The sequence below is a fragment of the Scylla paramamosain genome, chromosome 14, assembly GCF_035594125.1.
Source record: "Scylla paramamosain isolate STU-SP2022 chromosome 14, ASM3559412v1, whole genome shotgun sequence".
NCBI classification, from domain to species: domain Eukaryota; kingdom Metazoa; phylum Arthropoda; class Malacostraca; order Decapoda; family Portunidae; genus Scylla; species Scylla paramamosain.
This window is the reverse complement of record NC_087164.1, coordinates 330,650-347,597: the sequence shown is the minus strand read 5'-3', so window position 1 is coordinate 347,597 and position 16,948 is coordinate 330,650. Positions and strand designations below refer to the sequence as shown.

General features: G+C 42.0%; 1 protein-coding gene across 4 annotated transcripts in view; it reads right to left on the bottom strand.

The window, feature by feature from the left end:
- Positions 1 to 449: 449 nt before the first annotated feature.
- LOC135106724 (uncharacterized) overlaps positions 450 to 16,948 on the bottom strand; it is a 66,521-nt gene continuing 50,022 nt past the window's right edge. The window contains exons 1-5 of one of the 4 annotated variants that reach the window (XR_010271442.1): positions 6,892 to 7,909; positions 6,229 to 6,329; positions 3,130 to 3,220; positions 2,512 to 2,677; positions 450 to 981 (exon numbers count right to left, since the gene is read on the bottom strand). The gene's annotated coding sequence lies outside the window, so the exon portion shown is untranslated. Of the gene's footprint in view, positions 982 to 2,511; positions 2,678 to 3,129; positions 3,221 to 6,228; positions 6,860 to 6,891; positions 7,910 to 16,948 lie in introns of those variants that run through there. The other 3 variants (XR_010271443.1, XR_010271441.1, XM_064015981.1) reach the window with 3 other exon arrangements.

Genomic DNA, 16,948 nt, shown 5'->3' with positions numbered 1-16,948 from the left:
AGCGTTCAGATTAATTTGCTTTACTTAGTTCATTTATTTATTTATTTATTTTGTGTTAGTGTATATAAATTTTTCTTTCAGTGTTCATTGATGAGATTATTTTTTTTATAGTGTTTTTATTTAGTTACTTTTTGTTTTAAGTTAATTCAAAGTTGAGCATTTTGACTCACCTTTGACTCACTCACCAAGTTGTGTCCTGCATTTTTGTGTAAGCTCATATTTTTGAGTCATGCATCTAATATATATTCTTCACTTGTACACACACACATTGAGCCTCACTACATTCACGCAGGCTGGAAGAAAATTTGGCTTGTCGATTTTTGTTCCATTCCTTATTGTAGACACTACAAGATTCTAGCATTTGTGTGTGTGTGTGTGTGAAGGAGACAATTGTTGGTGAGGGGCTGTGGAGAGTCACTGTGGGTTTGTAAACATACTGTGGAGAGAGAGAGAGAGAGAGAGAGAGAGAGAGAGAGAGAGAGAGAGAGAGAGAGAGAGAGAGAGGTGTTATTCACTGTTCCTCATCGCAGGAGAAGTATTGTTCATAGTTGTTCATTGCAGGTGAGGGAAGACACAGTATGTTGAGGGAAGGTAGCTGCAGGAGTGAACAGCTGCACCAGTGACAGCAGCAGCAGAGCCCCACGACTGCTGCTGCTCCTCTCCTCCCAACACAGCAGCACACAGGATACATATCCATCATCTTTAAATCCCAGACACTTGTGCCTTGGTAATCTCACAGCAGCAAACCCTACATTGCTCAGGTCAACTTCCAGCTAGAGTCATAATATCTGGAGTTATTTTTCAAGATAGAGAAGGTTCAAAATATGGATAAGTTATTTTTAGAGATGAAAATCCACTCGAATTTTCTGCCTGAAGCTCTCGTTTAAAATGACTCCCTCTTGGATCTTGTGTCCGACTCCAACTGTGTCCTTCAAGTGAACGGGTCTTCTGTTTGTAGTGAGACTTCCAAACCGCCCAGACCTGTGAAGGTGAGCAGCAGTCCGTCAGATGATGAGAGTAGACAACATCAGCAACATAATGAGAGAAAGTCACAATAATAGAGATAACATAAAGCCACTCCAAGACAGAATAATGAGAAAAGTAAAATGATGAGAGACAAATAAGGCCAGTCTACACAAATAATAGTGAATTTACTGTAGGAAGGGTCTGCTGTACTACTTAATGACCATTCAAGTCTACTTGTTAAAGATGTGTTTACATTTTGAAGTCATTGTTTTGTACTATGATACATTTTTAACTATTTTCTTACACCTGCCTTAATTAACAACATTGAGTAGAGTCTCACTAATACAACCTGAATTAACTCAGCCAACAGTCTTTGCCATGGTGGAGTGTGACACTGAATCAGTACTTACATTTTGTATCATTTACATTTCATTACTTTGATTACTCAACAAAATACTGCATTGTTTTTTGTATCCTGCTGACTGGTGAAGGGACAGTTCGACTTTTCTGTTCTCCACGACCTAAAGCAATTGGTGCAACACCTTATTCGTATTCCTGACCGTCTTGGAGATAGGCCCAACATTCTTGACCTTTTCCTGACCTCTAATCCTTCTGGTTATGCTGTTACCCTCTCTTCTCCGTTGGGCTCTCCGATCACAATCTCATATCTGTATCTTGTCCTATCGCTCGAATCCCTCCTCATGATCCCCCCTAAGGGAAGGTGCCACTGGCGTTTTGCCTCTGCTAGTTGGAGGAACCTAGGGAGGTATTTTGCTGATTTTCCTTGGAAAATGACTGCTGCTTCCGTGACAGAGACCGTCTCTGTGTGCCGAGTGCATAAGAGGTGATAGTGTCTGTCATGGAGGCGTACATTGCTCACTCTTTTTTCTCGACCTAAACCTTCCAAAACTTGGTTTAACAAAGCTTGTTCTCGTGCTATACATGATAGAGAGGTGGCCAACAAAAGTTGCTTAAGCCTTCCATCACCAGAATCCCATGCACTTTATATTTCTGCCCGAAACCATGCCAAGTCTGTTCTCCAACTAGCCAAAAACTCCTTCATTAACAGAAAGTGTCAAAACCTTTCAAGATCTAACTCCCCTCGTGACTTCTGGCACTTACCCAAAAACATGTATAATATAACTTTGCTTCTTCTTCTTTCCCTCCTTTATCTCAACCAGATGGCACCACTGCTATCACATCTATCTCTAAACCTGAACTCTTCGCTCAAACCTTTGCTAAAAACTCTAACCTTGGACGATTCAAGGTTTGTTCCTCCCTCTCCTCCACTAGCGTAGACATGACAAAGGTGACTGTAAGTACACAATGGACATGACACACTCAGGCAGCTGGTACAGCTTTGGCTGTACCAGCTGCCTGTATTGTTATAGCAATACTCTGCCACTTTGTTGACAAGTGACAATACAACCTCTCGTTCCTCAGACTTTTCTTTTCACGTAACAGCTTCAAACCAAATACTGAACCAACATGAACCACCTCTGCTATCAAGTAGTCAGCATTGTGAAGGGTTGTACAGTTCCTTACCTCACTAAATAATACTTCTTTCTTATCCAATCTGTCTGTCTATGTGTCTGTCTGCTGCCATGGCTTGACCTGCTCTTCTTTTATCTGTAGCTTCCATTCTGTCTGCCGTCTCCCTGCATCCTCTTGTCCACCACACCATCCTCTCTTGTGTGTCTGCTGCCACTGTCTGTCTAGAAAAAAATGTTTTCTTCCAAACCTTGAACAACTACAACACGAACCACCTGTGGTCTAATCTTTCTCCAGCATTTCTTCTGTCCACTGTCACTGTCTGAACCAGTCACCTAACACACCATCCTTCCTTCCACGGTCATTCCTCTCTGATGCTCTTCTCTTTCTCCCTCTCTCAGCGTGGTGGCAGCACAGGCCTCGGCACTCCCTGGCACCACGGCAGGTGTCAGTGAGGCAGGCAGGTGTTGGTTCAAGTCCTGGCACTGTCACTTCGCTGCTGTATTGTTTGGTGCAGCGGATGATGCTACTACGTTTTTCATCACTTAGTTAGTGTAGAGTTTATTTTTGCCTGACGTTATTTGTGTTGGAAAGACATTTCCATTATATAGTGGTAGATACTCTAGGAAATAAGGAATTAGCAATACTAATACATGCTTGAACAACACTCACCGGTGTGGAAGGCTTGTCAGGGAGTGGCTGTAGTGGCTTCACTTGAACTACGACCATGTTCTCCTCAACCCTTGGAAAGATAACAATTTATCTGAAATGGATATACAAAGATAGAGAAAAATTTAAGTGAGACACTGCAAAGTGTAGCTGACAGTGTACGCGTCGTCATCAAGAAGAGGGGCTCTGCAAAGAAATAGTAAGACACTCGTGAAGGCTACCATCTTTTCTCAAGGGAAGTGTGTGTTGTGTGTCTTAACAACGTCAGGCGCGCAAACATGTTTTGCATCAAAGGTGTCGTTGTACGATCCGGATATGAATTTTTTTTCTTTTTTATTTTCTACATTTTTTTTTCCTATTTTTTATATACGTAACGTTTTGATAAAAAAAATTCCCTTATGTAATGAGGTCTTCTGTTATGAAATTCCACGGTTTCGCCCGCCGCGAGACGACTTTTTTTTCCGTTTTTTTTTTTTTTTTTTTTTTTGACATACCCGTTCTTCCTCAGTCTCCAATGAATATCTACGGTTCTTTTGCTGCGTACAACATTAGAAAGTACGAAATTTTAGGTCTAACTATTTTTTCAAATTTACATACGAAAAATAGGATAAATATTTTTCCCGTAAATCTAGGAAATAGTCAATGTGTCTGCATTAGATATCTTTTGCATTAGTATTTTATTTATTTCAAACAGTTAAACACTGGTTTTGATCTAAAAGTAAGTCGAAATATAACAAAAATTGTTTTCACCCGCCTTCCCCCCTCCCCCCCGGGTAATTAAGGGTGAAATCATGAATTGTTTTAAGCTTATGTACAAAACCAATCGGAGTAACTAAATTAATCTACATCTGCTTTTCAACATATTGTGATGTATATATATATATATATATATATATATATATATATATATATATATATATATATATATATATATATATATATATATATATATATATATATATATATATATATATATATATAATTTTTTTTTTTAATTTGCTTCAATCAATCAAGGTCTGGTGATAAAAAACAAGGCACTGCATCCTGTGCACTCTACCCTGTGCACGCCTTCCTTCCACTCTGGAATGCACACCTTTATATATTGTGCTGCATTCACACTCACATATTTCAATAAAAAAAAGATAAAATTAATAGCAATCACAACAAAAAACAAAAAAAAAAGATCAATAAAAAAAAAAAACCTACAAACACAGGTGTGAAGAACTCTTTTCCGTTAACCTCTATCACTCTCACCTCTATCACTCTCACATAGAGCACAGCGTTACACCAAACACTATCACTCTCACATAGAGCACAGCGCTACACCAAACACTATCACTCTCACATAGAGTACAGCGCTACACCAAACACTATCACTCTCACGTAGAGCACAGCGTTACACCACAAAAAAAAAAAAAAAAAAAAAAATTGCCACCCACGCCAACCACTTCACAAACATTAGAAAAACTGACTCAAAACACAACTGCACTCGTCTGCAGAGAGAGAGAGAGAGAGAGAGAGAGAGAGAGAGAGAGAGAGAGAGAGAGAGAGAGAGAGAGAGAGAGAGAGAGAGAGAGAGAGAGAAGGGGAGATGGGGAAGAAAACCATATGGGAAGGGATGAGGGAGGAATGGGGGTGAAAGTAGATGAGATGGTTGAGGGTGAGTGAATATCAGAGGGACAGGAATGAGGAAGGAGAGGAAGAGTGAATGATGGAAGCATAAGAATAAAAGGATGAATGAGGGATGAGAGAGAGACTTGAGGAAACAATGGGAGTGAGTCAGGATGAATGGTTGAGAGAGGGAGGGAAGCAGTACGTGAAGGATGAGGCTGAGAGAATAGCCGGCTAAATCCAGAGAGAGAGAGAGAGAGAGAGAGAGAGAGAGAGAGAGAGAGAGAGAGAGAGAGAGAGAGAGAGAGAGGGATGAATTAAGGGCAGGGAAAGAACGGGGGAGCGAAGGGTCAGCCAGAGATGTGCGCTTGGGATAGTGAAGGTGGTGGTAACAGGCAGCCCTCACAGCCCCTGCCACCACCACCACCAACCACCACCTTACCTTTCATCACCAATTGTTACCTTCAAGCTGCCATCGCATACGTCCTGCCTTCATTCCTTATTACGTTACAGGTATGACACCTGAATACTGCTAATGGCGCCACCATCACCACAACCACCACACCTGTCCATAAAACCAATATTTCCCTTTCATGTATTTTGTCTACGTAATGAAACGGCGGAGGGAAGCATCACGTAGACAGACAGACACAGATTGCTCTCTCCACCAGTCCTCCATCAACTGACTGACTGACTGACTAAGTGATTGAAAGACGGACAGACAGACAGATTGCTCTCTCCACCAGTCATCCATCAACAGACTGACTGACTGACTGTGTGATTGAAAGACGAACAGACAGATACATATTGGTCTCTCCACCATTCCTCCATCAACAGACTGACTGACTGTGTGATTGAAAGACGAACAGACAGATACATATTGGTCTCTCCACCATTCCTCCATCAACAGACTGACTGACTGATTGAGAGACGGACAGACAGATACATATTGGTCTCTCCACCATTCCTCCATCAACAGACTGACTGACTGATTGAAAGACGAATAGACAGACACAGAGTGGTCTCTCCACCAGTCCCCCATCAACCGACTGACTGACTGACTGAAAGACGGACAGACAGACAGGTGGTGTACTCATATTTATCTGCTCAGCTTCTCAACTTACTTAACTGCAACCTCAATCATATAACTTTCATCATCAGAGTCAGGAAATTTAAAATATTGCTTCGTTTGCTGTCAATCTCTCTCTCTCTCTCTCTCTCTCTCTCTCTCTCTCTCTCTCTCTCTCTCTCTCTCTCTCTCTCTCTCTCTCTCTCTCTCTCTCACTGACGTCACATCATACAGGTCATTGTATTGATGAAATTGTTTAAATATACACACATTTCCTAATAAAATTAATTTTCTATTGTAAGTTTACATAAATAGTCCAATAATAGTATTCAAAACCGCAGATTACTACCTTTCATTACGTGTGGAGCTTCAATCTCAAATAAAAAAACATTATACATTGACTCAAATAAGGCAACACTCACCTGGGACACGAGGAGCAGGGGAGGACAGGCAGGGAAAAGCGGGGAGAGGGTGGCGGGCAGGCTAGGAAGGGAGCGGAGAGGGAGGGAAGAGGAGAGAAGGCCTGAAACAGGGAGGTGAAACAAGCGAACGAGTGACTGCAATTTGCTGATTATAGGAGTACACACACACACACACACACACACACACACACTCTCTCTCTCTCTCTCTCTCTCTCATCCCTGATAATCGTATCATCACCACCACCACAACTTCCACCCCGTCCGATAAACACCTTTTAACACCACCACCAACACCAATTAGCCCGCTCCGACTACGACCACCGCCACCTACCACCTCCACCACCACCACCACCATCGCAATCCTCAACCACACCCAGCAACCACAACATCGTTGCGTGCGCTGCACCCACCACTGTCACACAACCACCACCATCCCCAACAACCACAACCACCTTTAACATACGAGTAAGCCAGTCACGTTCACCATCACTACCAACACCCTCTACAACCATTCCAACCATACCAAACACCACCACAACCACCACCTCAACCCAGTCATGTCCGCCATAGCCACCTCCACCTTCCCCTTCCACCATCCTACTCTCCACATCTCTCTTCCACTATCCACTCCTCCCTATCCACCAACAGGCCAGCCATACTCACATCCACCTCTCCCTCCACACCGCAGTCCACCACAACATGCCCGCCAAGGACAGACGCAACACCACTTCACCGCCGTAACACAACCGGAGACCCATCACGTCAGCGGGCGCAGGGCGAATGGCTGAGGAGACGGCGAGGAGAGAGTATCACGTGACTTGAATACTTGGTGCTGATTGGTGGAGGCTATGCTGAGGTAATTGTCACTAAGAACAGAGCCACTCTCGCAATACTACTTGTAATGATACAAAATAATAGAATCACGGTTATATTAGCAGTAGAAGACACTTACCAATACACTGTGGGGCAAGAAGTAAGGACAAATGAGGGATAAATGAGCTGTACGAAGAGTAAAAAGTAAAAGGGACAAATAGAACGCTCTGATTGGCAGACGGGAAGCAGGCCAACACAACAGCTCTCGTATTTATTGAGGCTTATGTAGACTTGAAATAACGACTTGAGGCTAATGAAATAACGCATTACATGTAGCGTGGCTGTTTTCACCAATGAGAGACAGGCTAATGCTACGAGATAAAAAAAAAAGATCCATTACAGACATTGGGGGAATGTAACAAGGCAGTCTCAGGTATCATGAATGCACTTATTTTTCATGAAGCAAGGTTATGTGCCTGTATTCTGAAAAGCTTTGCTCTCTCACCAGACTATTTTCAAAGGCCACAGAGATAATTATCCGGGTTTTCAAGACTGCTCCTCCCGTTGATGCTGTAGAGCCTTACCAATGTGTCACTATAACCACAGAAACACTCTTAAAACTCGTGTAATTTCAACTACAGCCTCTTGAAAATAGTCGGGGTGCGGGCAGAAATGTTTCACGATACACCATATCGTGAAAACATTTCTTTTGGCACTTTTGTTAGAAATATAGGTAGGGAAACTGATTCATTAAGTAGGGAGCCGTCTTTACACACACACACACACACTGTTATCTTGACGCGTTCACTGTCAATCCATTCACTACTACTAACAATATCCGAACTCCATGCAATCACCAGCTAGTAAGAATAAAGTAAACATCAAGGTCATTACTATTGTTTTGCATCATCTTCCTCATTATTATTATTATTATTATTATTGTTATTATTATTATTGTTATTATTATTATTATTATTGTTATTATTATTATTATTATGTTTACGAGACTGTTCGCTTACAGCAGGGTCTAAGAGTGTGTGATGCCGGCCTAGATTAATAGATATAGACAGATTATTACTATTATTATTATTATCATTGCTCCTACTACTACTACTACTACTACTACTACTACTACTACTACAACTACTACTACTACTACTGCTGCTGCTGCTGCTGCTGCTGCTGCTACTACTTCCACCATTGTTTGGCGTAGCGTGTAATTCCCTCCTCATCATTACCGAGACACCAACGGAACAAAAGGAAGACAGCCAAGCAAGACCCGAGTGTTGAGCCAAACGTGATCAAGCGAAGGGGAAAGAAGAGCAAGACGTGTGTTTTTATTAATGCCACTTGTCAATATTCGCTGCTTCATGGTCTGCTGCCGCTCTTCCCTCTCATCTCATCTCATGCGGGACTCTCCATGGAAATTATCACTTTCCTGCTCAAAGACACTTGTGCTCATTGTTAATACGTAGCTCTCTCTCTCTCTCTCTCTCTCTCTCTCTCTCTCTCTCTCTCTCTCTCTCTCTCTCTCTCTGCGATACACTTAAACAAGGGAGCTGGTTGTGTTTAGCCATAAAGCATATCAATGTACATTTTTATCCTTTGATTTTTTTTTTTTTTTTGTAGTATATCGGTACAAATATAATACAAGTCCTCTGATAATGTGCTCATCTTTATTTTCTTATGTGTATTTTCCTCGGTGCGTTTACTTTTTATTTTACTTATTTTTTTTTCAGTCCAACATTGTGAACGATTGAACAATATCGAACAAAGGCGTCTGTGTTAAGTCTGTGTCTAAGTACGATGCTAAACCCTTCCCAGTCTTTCCTATTCTTTCTCTTCGATTCTCTTTCTTTCATCTTCTCTCCCTTCCTCTTGTCCTCCTGTAGGGCTCCTTGTCATTAGTTACCGAGCACTATCAAACTTGCTATCCTTTTTTTTTCTGTCCTTGGCCATCATTGTTGCTTCCGCCACATCCACCATCACCACCACCACCACCACCACCACAACCTACTCTGTCAAAGTAAATGCCAATTCATCAGTCTGCTAGACCTGTTTGCATTATTCCATCCGGCCCCCTCCCAAAAAATAAATAAATAAATAAATAGATAAATAAATAAATAAATAAATAAATAAAATAAAAAAAAGATAAATAAATATAATGCAACACCGCCTCTGAAGCCCATAGTACATTATACGAGTATTATCATTATCACTATAATCATCATCATCAGCAGCAGCAATAACAGCAAGGACAACATGTGCAAAATCAATACAAATACGTAGGTACTTAAACTAGTGCTGCTCTAAAAGAAAACAAAATAAAAAAATCCTACACCTATCTTGTCCTTCCCACCGCCTCTCTCCACCTCTTTCTGTCTCACAAAAACACAGGCGTGGGAGTAGCCGTGTCCAGCAAAACACACATCATTCTTCAAGGTTCCTCTTTCTCTTGTTATTTCTTGTCTATATATTTGTCATCCTCCTCTTTCTTATACCACGTTTCTTCTTCCTAATCCTCTTCCCCTTATTTCTTGTTTCTACCTTTGTCATCTTCCTCTTCATTATACTCCGTTTCTTCTTCCCTCTCCTGCTCATGTTATTTTTTATCTCTATCCTCGTCATCATCTTCTTTCTTATACCCCGTTTGTTCTTCTTCTTCCTCCTCCTCTTGTTTCTTGTGTCTATCCACGCTTCTCTTATTAGCCATTCTTTTTTTTACGAGTATTGCGTCTTCCAGTTTCTGGCTCTTAACACCACCACCATTACCACAACACTCACCATTAACACCTCCTCCTCCTCCTCCTTCGCCCTTTGTTATCCTGCGTCTGTGGATCAGGTAGTGTAGTTTTTCACATACAAACGGCTCCTTAAGGATCAGCTTATGTACAGATGCTTACTCTTCCTTAGTATTCCTTTGTGTTTCTCCTTTTCCTCTTCCTCTTCCACAACCAGGTCAAAGAAAATGGGTACACATGTGAATTATCAAGAGGCAAGAGCATGTAACTTCCTTTAACTTCCTTTCTGTCTCCACATATTCTGTATTTTTTTTCTTCCTACTCCTCCTCCTTGCCCTCCCTTTCTCCTCATGCTCTTATTAATGTGTAATCCTTAACTAACTAAAGGGTATAGACAGGAGTGATATACCTGACTTTAGGAGAGCAGATTTTGAAGAATTAAAAAGGTACCTCCAAGGAGTGGACTGGCAAGGGATGCAGGGTGAGGTCAGGTCAGGGACGGAGTTCAGAGAGATAAGGCAGGATGAGGGAGGTGAGGTGAGGCTCCAGAAGGGAGGAGGAAAGAGGAAGGGGGGAGATAGGCTTGAGTATGTTGGAATTTCAGGTCATGCTGAAATGAGAGAGGTAAGGTCGAGGCGAGTTGATGAGGGAGGGGAGAGGATGGTAGGGAACGAGATGAGGGGTTTAGGTGAAGTAAATGTAGATGAATTGTATAAATATTTCGTAGATAAAGTTCATACAGGTCAATTAGCAAATATCCCGTATAAAACAATAAGATCACAAAAAAATGACCCTAAATGGATGACTGCTAGGTTAAAGCATTATATAGGGCGTAAGAGAAGTATATATAAGAGATTAAAGGCAGGTGAGGAAGTTTTAAGGACACAGTATAATGAATTAGTTAGAACAGTCAGGAAGTTAACGAGGAAAGCTAAGGAAAATTATGAATTAAAGGTAGCCAGCCAGGCGAAGACGGACCCCAAGGGATTTTATCAGGTATACAGGACGAAAAATAAGGATACTGTAGGTCCATTAAAGGCAGCAGATGGGGAGCTGGTTAGTTCTGGGGAGGAGATTAGTAAACTTCTGAATGATTATTTTTTAACTGTCTTCACTCAGGAAAACATGCAGGATATGCCAGATAGTGAACAGGTGTTTAGAGCAGATGAGAATGAGAAGCTGACGGATATTTCCATAACTAGGGAGATAGTGGAGCAGGAGATAGATAGGCTAAAAAAGTTCAAGTCACCAGGACCTGATGAAATATATCCCAGAGTACTGAAGGAATGTAAAAAGATTATTAGTGAGCCGTTAGTTTCTGTCTTTAGGAAATCACTGGAGTCGGGTGAGGTACCAGAAATGTGGAGGCAGGCTAATGTAGTACCCATCTTTAAGAAAGGGGATAAAACTTTAGCGTCTAATTATAGACCTGTCAGCTTAACTTCAGTTGTAGGTAAAATGTTAGAGTCAATAATAGCCAGGAACATTAGGGAACATTTAGACAAACATAACTTGATAAATCAGTCACAGCATGGCTTCACGAAGGGGAAGTCTTGCCTGACAAACTTGTTAAGTTTTTACAGTAAGGTGTACGAGGCAGTAGATAATGGTGATAGTTATGATATCTTATATCTGGACTTTAGTAAAGCATTCGACAAGGTGCCCCATCAAAGGCTCCTGAGAAAGGTTAGGGCGCACGGGATAGATGGGAAGGTGTTAGGTTGGATAGGGTCATGGCTTGGTAACAGGCGACAGAGAGTGCTAATAAACGGCTCGAAATCCGAGTGGGGTCATGTCATTAGTGGGGTGCCACAGGGTTCAGTATTAGGGCCATTATTATTTCTAATATATATCAATGACTTGGATAGTGGAATTAATAGCGATGTTAGTAAGTTTGCGGATGACACAAAGATAGGTAGATTAATTAGGTCAGAAGCGGATGCCATCGCCTTGCAGACAGACTTAGATAGAATGAATGAATGGACACATTCATTCACTACAAGCACCTAATAACACACACACCCTTCACTCAAAAAATTTTAAAATCATGGCGACTCCTACACCAGCCTCGGAGTCCCCATCTGGGGAGGGGACCATAAATGTCCCCAGGTCGGACTGCCTTTCCGTCGACGACCCTAAGTGTCTTGACACCCCCCTCAACTTTTTCTTCATTAACTTCTGCAACATTCGCGGTCTAAGATCTAATTTTCAATCTGTAGAACACCACCTCTCCTCTTCTAAACCTCATCTTCTTTTCCTCACTGAAACTCAGGTGTCTGAGGCAACTGACAGTAGCCCCTTTTCTGTTCCCTCCTACTTTCTCTATCCTCATTTTCGATCCAAAGCTGGATGCTGCGTTTATGTGCGCAATGACTTAACCTGCTCTCGTGCCCACGCTCTTGAATCTTCCGAGTTTTCCACCATCTGGCTACGACTACAGAGTCATTCTCATACTAAATTTATCTGTGCTGTATACCTCTCTCCTAACTCCTCTGACTATAAGAAATTCTTTGACTACTTAACTTCCAAAGTGGAGCACATTCTGACCCTCTTCCCTTTTGCAGAGATCTCCATTCTTGGAGACTTCAATGTTCACCACCAGCTTTGGCTTTCCTCTCCCTTCACTGACCATCCTGGTGAACTAGCCTACAACTTTGCTATCCTCCATGACCTAGAGCAATTGGTGCAACACCCTACTCGTATTCCTGACCGTCTTGGAGATACGCCCAACATTCTTGACCTTTTCCTGACCTCTAATCCTTCTGCTTATGCTGTCACCCTTTCTTCTCCGTTGGGCTCCTCCGATCACAATCTCATATCTTTATCTTGTCCTATCACTCCAATCCCTCCTCAGGATCCCCCTAAGCGAAGGTGCCTCTGGCGTTTTGCCTCTGCTAGTTGGGGGGACCTGAGGCGGTATTTTGCTGATTTTCCTTGGAATGACTACTGCTTCCGTGTCAGAGACCCGTCTTTGTGTGCTGAGCGCATAACAGAGGTGATAGTGTCTGGCATGGAGGCGTACATTCCTCACTCTTTTTCTCGTCCTAAACCTTCTAAACCTTGGTTTAACACAGCTTGTTCTCGTGCTATACATGATAGAGAGGTGGCCCACAAAAGGTACTTAAGCCTTCCTTCACCAGAATCTCACGCACTTTATATTTCTGCCCGGAACCATGCCAAGTCTGTTCTCCAACTAGCCAAAAACTCCTTCATTAACAGAAAATGTCAAAACCTTTCAAGATCTAACTCCCCTCGTGATTTCTGGCATCTAGCCAAAAATATCTCCAATAACTTTGCTTCTTCTTCTTTCCCTTCTCTACTTCAACCAGATGGCACCACTGCTATCACATCTATTTCTAAAGCTGAACTCTTTGCTCAAACCTTTGCTAAAAACTCTACCTTGGACGATTCTGGGCTTGTTCCTCCCTCTCCTCCACCCTCTGACTACTTCATGCCTCGTATTAAAATTCTTCGTAATGATGTTTTCCATGCCCTCGCTGGCCTAAACCCTCAGAAGGCTTATGGACCTGATGGGGTCCCTCCTATTGTTCTCCGAAACTGTGCCTCCGTGCTTGCACCTTGCCCAGTCAAACTCTTTCAGCTCTGTCTGTCAACATCTACCTTTCCTTCTTGCTGGAAGTTTGCCTACATTCAACCTGTTCCTAAAAAGGGTGACCGCTCTAATCCCTCAAACTACCGTCCTATTGCTTTAATTTCCTGCTTATCTAAAGTTTTTGAATCTATCCTCAACAGGAAGATTCTTAAACATATATCACTTCACAACCTTCTATCTGATCGCCAGTATGGGTTCCGTCAAGGCCGCTCTACTGGTGATCTTCTGGCTTTCCTTACTGAGTCTTGGTCATCCTCTTTTAGAGACTTTGGTGAAACTTTTGCTGTTGCCTTGGACATATCAAAAGCTTTTGATAGAGTCTGGCACAAAGCTTTGATCTCCAAACTACCCTCCTACGGTTTCTATCCTTCTCTCTGTAACTTCATCTCAAGTTTCCTTTCTGACCGTTCTATTGCTGCTGTGGTAGACGGTCACTGTTCTTCTCCTAAATCTATTAACAGTGGTGTTCCTCAGGGTTCTGTCCTGTCACCCACTCTCTTCTTATTATTCATTAATGATCTTCTAAACCAAACTTCTTGTCCTATCCACTCCTATGCTGATGATACCACCCTGCACTTTTCCACGTCTTTTCATAGACGTCCAACCCTTCAGGAGGTAAACATATCACGCAGGGAAGCCACAGAACGCCTGACTTCTGATCTTTCTAAAATTTCTGATTGGGGCAGAGCAAACTTGGTATTGTTCAATGCCTCAAAAACTCAATTCCTCCATCTATCAACTCGACACAATCTTCCAGACAACTATCCCCTCTTCTTCAATGACACTCAACTGTCCCCCTCTTCTACACTGAACATCCTCGGTCTGTCCTTTACTTATAATCTGAACTGGAAACTTCACATCTCATCTCTAGCTAAAACAGCTTCTATGAAGTTAGGTGTTCTGAGACGTCTCCGCCAGTTTTTCTCACCCCCCCAGCTGCTAACTCTGTACAAGGGCCTTATCCGTCCATGTATGGAGTATGCTTCACATGTCTGGGGGGGTTCCACTCATACTGCTGTTCTAGACAGGGTGGAATCAAAAGCTTTTCGTCTCATCAACTCCTCTCCTCTAACTGACTGTCTTCAGCCTCTCTCTCACCGCCGCAATGTTGCATCTCTTGCTGTCTTCTACCGCTATTTTCATGCTAACTGCTCTTCTGATCTTGCTTACTGCATGCCTCCCCTCCTTCCGCGGCCTCGCTGCACAAGACTTTCTTCTTTCTCTCACTCCTATTCTGTCCACCTCTCTAACGCAAGAGTTAACCAGTATTCTCAATCATTCATCCCTTTCTCTGGTAAACTCTGGAACTCCTTGCCTGCTTCTGTATTTCCACCTTCCTATGACTTGAATTCCTTCAAGAGGGAGGTTTCAAGACACTTATCCACCAATTTTTGACCACTGCTTTGACCCTTTTAGGGACTGGCATTTCAGTGGGCATTTTTTTTATTAGATTTTTGTTGTCCTTGGCCAGTGTCCTTCCTACATAAAAAAAAAAAAAAAAAAAAGATGGCAAATGCAATTTAATATCAATAAATGCAAAGTGCTTAGCGTAGGTAGAGGAAACCCACACAATAGGTACACATTAAACACCCAAACTCTGGTAGGTACAGGGTACGAGAAAGATTTAGGAGTTATAGTTAGCTCTGAACTCCGTCTAGGGAAACAATGCATAGAAGCCAGAAACAAGGCAAATAGGGTACTAGGATTCATTTTTAGGAGTGTTAAAAGTAGAAGGCCGGAGGTAATATTAAAGTTATACTTGGCGCTGGTCAGACCTCATCTAGACTACGCTGTGCAGTTCTGGTCCCCACATTACAGGAAAGATATAGGTCTATTAGAATCAGTACAGAGGAGAATGACTAAAAGGATACAGGGGATGAGGAGTATTCCTTACGAAGCGAGGTTGAAGCGGTTAAATTTACATTCTCTAGAGAGACGTAGGTTAAGAGGGGACCTGATAGAGGTCTTTAAGTGGTATAAGGGTTATAACAAGGGAGATGTAAGGAAAATTCTTAGAATCAGCAACCAGGGTAGAACAAGAAATAACGGGTTCAAGCTTGAAAAATTTAGGTTTAGGAAGGAGATAGGAAAAAATTGGTTCTCGAATAGAGTGGTAGATGAGTGGAACGGACTCAGTAATCATGTAGTTAGTGCTAGGACACTAGAGAGCTTTAAGAGAAGATTAGACAAGTTTATGGATGGGGATGATAGGTGGAAATAGGTAGGAGTGTTTCATACAGGGACTGCCACGTGTAAGCCTGGTCGCTTCTTGCAGCTTCCCTTATTTCTTATGTTCTTATGTAAAAGGTTTAGAAGAATAAAGACTAGTTTGGGTGAAAGGATGGAATACAGTAGTAGGGATGAAAGATGGCAGGCTGTAGTGTCCTTCTTTTCTTTTCATGTTAACGTGACTCTTCATCTCTTCCTTCAGTACCACATTCAGTATCTTCCACATCTCGTGCCCTTCCCTTTTCCTTCTTTTTCCTTACATCCTCCTTCACTCTTAATCTCCTCTTCTCCCCTCCATCTTATCCTACCCTTCCTCTCTCTCTCTCTCTCTCTCTCTCTCTTTTCCTCATCCACCACCAATACCACACCATTGAGATAAAAGTTTCCCCCTAACCGAGGATAAGACGTGACCGGAACACTGAACAGCGATTCAACACTGGCAACATCCGTGCCGACGCTCCACTCCACCGATGGACGCGAAGGAAGAAGGGTCAAACGAGGATGGTCATGTGCTGTTTAGATTGTACACAGAGACTGTATACCGGCAGCAAAGGTTAGTGACTGCAATAACTGAATGACATGAGATCAACACCAAGACAACTGTATTATTTTCTCGTATTCTTGAGTGCTTTGTTCTCTCATTACGAGTGTTTTGTAAGCTTGATGATGGAGTCTTTGTTACATTAATACTAGCGTCATTGGAAACGCTCCTGAAAACAATAACTTCCACTAGAAACACATGAGTATAGGTGAGACGGAGCGGTGAATGTTTGAGAATACGGACCTTAGTAGACAAAAGAGCTACATTGTATTTATTACCTAAGCATAAAAAAAAAAGCTGTTCTCTGAAAAGTTAATATAAAAGAGCTTGCAGACTTAGTTCCAGAGATTATTTAATTCCACTCTCTTGAAATAATTTAAGTCGCAGGAAAATGGAAAACATCATTAAGCACAATTGTAAACTTAACAAACGACAAAAATAAACATTATAGGTGTTTATTTTGAGTGAGATAGACACACAAATAATTTTGTTGCACTATACAGTAACTAAGAATAATACCCCTGAGTTGACACGCTCCGAGATTCATGACAAGACCCTCCAGACATCATAAGGTTATTCATGTATTTAAATATTTAGCAATTCTTCATGTATCATAATTCTTTCATTTTTCATTCTTTAAAGCTTCCTGTAATACTACCGTGGACAGGTTAGGAGAGTGCCGCCTTGCCTCACCCTTCCCTTTGTCGGCATTTCCTCGTAGCCTGTATGTACCTTCATAGTGTTTTCTTGATGTATCTTTTGCAATACTCCCATCAGTGTTTC